Below are 2,783 nucleotides of genomic sequence, written 5' to 3'. Positions count from 1 at the left end.
AAAACTATAAAACTTTTAGAAGAAACCATAGAATAAAATTTTTTAGATCTTGGGTTAGGGAAAGCATTCTTAGATACGACCCCAGAAGCACAATCTCTAAAAACAATCGATAAATTGGGATTTCTTATTTAAATGAAATATTAATTTTTAATTATTTTCCTCTACAAAAGACATAAGAGAATGAAATGACAAGCCACACACTGGGGGGAAATATCTGCAAAATGAATACCAATAAAAACTTGTGTCCAGAATATGTAAAACTATTCTCAAGACTCTAAGGGCTGAGAATGTGGCTTATGATAGAGCACTTTCCTAGCATGTGTGAGGCCCTAGGTTCAATCCCCAGCACTGGAAAAAAAAAAAAAGACATAAGACTATATTATAATAATTGAAAAACCCAATTAAAATGTGGACAAAAATTTGAAAATACCAAACAATATATGTGATGGCAAATAAACACATGGAAAGAAACTTAGTACCTTTAGTTATTAGGGAAATGTTAAACAAAACCATGAAAAGTTAGCATTACACTCCTATCAGAATGACTTTTAAAAAACAAAAACAAATGTATGGCTTCGAGGAGAATGGAGACCAAACCTGTGATAACCTGTCTCAAAACCCTCCTCATCATCTACTCCTTCGTCTTCTGGATCACTGGGGTGATCCTGTTGGCTGTTGGAGTCTGGGGAAAACTTACTCTGGGCACCTATATCTCCCTTATTGCCGAGAACTCCACAAATGCTCCCTATGTGCTCATCGGAACTGGCACCACTATTGTCGTCTTTGGCCTGTTTGGATGCTTTGCTACATGCCGTGGTAGCCCATGGATGCTGAAGCTGTATGCCATGTTCCTGTTCCTGGTGTTCCTAGCTGAGCTCGTTGCTGGCATTTCAGGGTTGTGTTTCGTCATGAGATCAAGGACACCTTCCTGAGGACTTACACGGATGCTATGCAGAACTACAATGGCAATGATGAGAGGAGCCGGGCCGTGGACCATGTGCAGCGCAGTCTGAGCTGCTGTGGTGTGCAGAACTACACCAACTGGAGCACCAGCCCCTACTTCCTGGAGCATAGCATCCCCTCTAGTTGCTGCATGAACGAAACTGACTGTAACCCCCAGGATCTCCACAATCTGACTGTGGCCGCCACCAAAGTTAACCAGAAGGGTTGTTATGATCTGGTGACCGGTTTCATGGAGACGAACATGGGGATCATCGCTGGAGTGGCATTTGGAATTGCATTCTCCCAGTTGATTGGCATGTTGCTGGCCTGCTGTCTGTCCCGGTTCATCACGGCCAATCAATATGAGATGGTGTAAGAAGTCTTTCAAGAGCGATGGAATAAGAGACCTGTTTTAAAAAGGAACTGCAGCAATCTCTGAAAGACTTCCAAAGAATGTTAGAGCACAGTACATAATACACCTGCCCTGCTCCTGCTACCTCCTACCCCAAATCCTGCCCACCCATGCCGCAGTCCGGCTGCAGCAAAATAACCGGGGGGTGACGAGCAACTTGTGTAGATTGATACAGCAGGAGAGGGAGTCGTTTATTGTAGGACAACAGAGGTATTTATACATTCCACACAGCTTATCTAATTAACATAAACTAGATACAGCAGTCAACCAATAAGGAATCTCCACACTTAATGGCTCGCTGGCGTTACTTCACAAACCACTCCCTCTGGCAAAATGCCAGGCGCCATCCAGACTTGTTTACAGACTCTAACATTCCACCCCCTGCGTGCAACTGACACTCCTAGCCAGTCTCTCTCATCTTTCCACTGGCATCATGTGTAGTGTCCATCTTGTGAAGCCCTGTTGTGCCACAGAGTGTAGCCAGGCCCCCTGCGGCTAGTCCTAGTGATTCCTGCCCTGAGGCCCCATGCGTGCCAGCTCCTTCACGTGTACTTGGTCCACCTGCAGCTCATTGTAGGTCACTGGTTATCACACCATCACTGGCCCCTTGGAGTCCTGCATGTAGTATGGGAAACTCCTGTTAGCCCCTGACCTTGGTGGATAAATGCCACATACCTTTATGTAGATAAGCAGATGCTAGTTATCTGTTCTTTTGACTTAATCTCATTTGGTTTGGTTTTCCCTTTACTAAAATGCTTTCCTACCTTCTTTAAGCTGCCTAGGACAGGTAAAGAGACACACTAGTAATTGTTCCTACAGAGAAGAAAGCATGTGTCATGCATGAGGATATGGTCTTGGAGCGTTAGGTAGCCTCCTTGCTCGTTATTGTTCCATACCTGGGTATGTAGAGACAGTTTAGTGCGCCTATGCCTCTCAGTTGAAACCTGTATAATCCTGTTACAATGCTGTTGTTGCTTCCTGTGAAGGCAATGATATTACTTTTGTTTTCCCCCAATGAATTGCTGTTGTGTTATTTTACTTCTTCTTCCTGTATTTTTCCTGTGTTTTTTTCTTGCATTGACATTACAGACTTTGAGGACCTCATCAGATCAATTAAAAAATGAGTGTGAAGGGGGAATAAAAGTCAAAATATTTTTAAAAGATCTTTAAAAATAATGCCTCTGTCTAGCATGCCAACACGAATGCACTGATATTGTGAACATTTGTGATATATGTATTAATAAATAGAACAATTACAAAAAACAAAAACAAAAACAAAAAAAAAACTGGCAAAGGTGCCTGACAATGAAAACTTATATACATAGCTGGTGAGGATACAAAATGGCATGGCTACTTTGGAAAACAGTTTGTTGATTTCTTACAAAGTTTAATACACACTTCCCATATGAAGCTGAAATTTTACTTCTTC

The 2,783-nt window shown here is 42.3% G+C and overlaps 1 pseudogene; it reads left to right on the top strand.

Moving 5' to 3' along the window:
* Positions 1-569: 569 nt before the first annotated feature.
* LOC114103530 (tetraspanin-7 pseudogene) lies at positions 570-1,449 on the top strand (annotated as a pseudogene).
* The last annotated feature ends 1,334 nt before the right edge of the window (positions 1,450-2,783 follow it).

Source organism: Marmota flaviventris, chromosome 5, assembly GCF_047511675.1.
Source record: "Marmota flaviventris isolate mMarFla1 chromosome 5, mMarFla1.hap1, whole genome shotgun sequence".
In the NCBI taxonomy this organism is placed as follows: domain Eukaryota; kingdom Metazoa; phylum Chordata; class Mammalia; order Rodentia; family Sciuridae; genus Marmota; species Marmota flaviventris.
The sequence above is the reverse complement of the archived record's forward strand: the minus strand, read 5'-3'. Positions and strand labels throughout refer to the sequence as shown.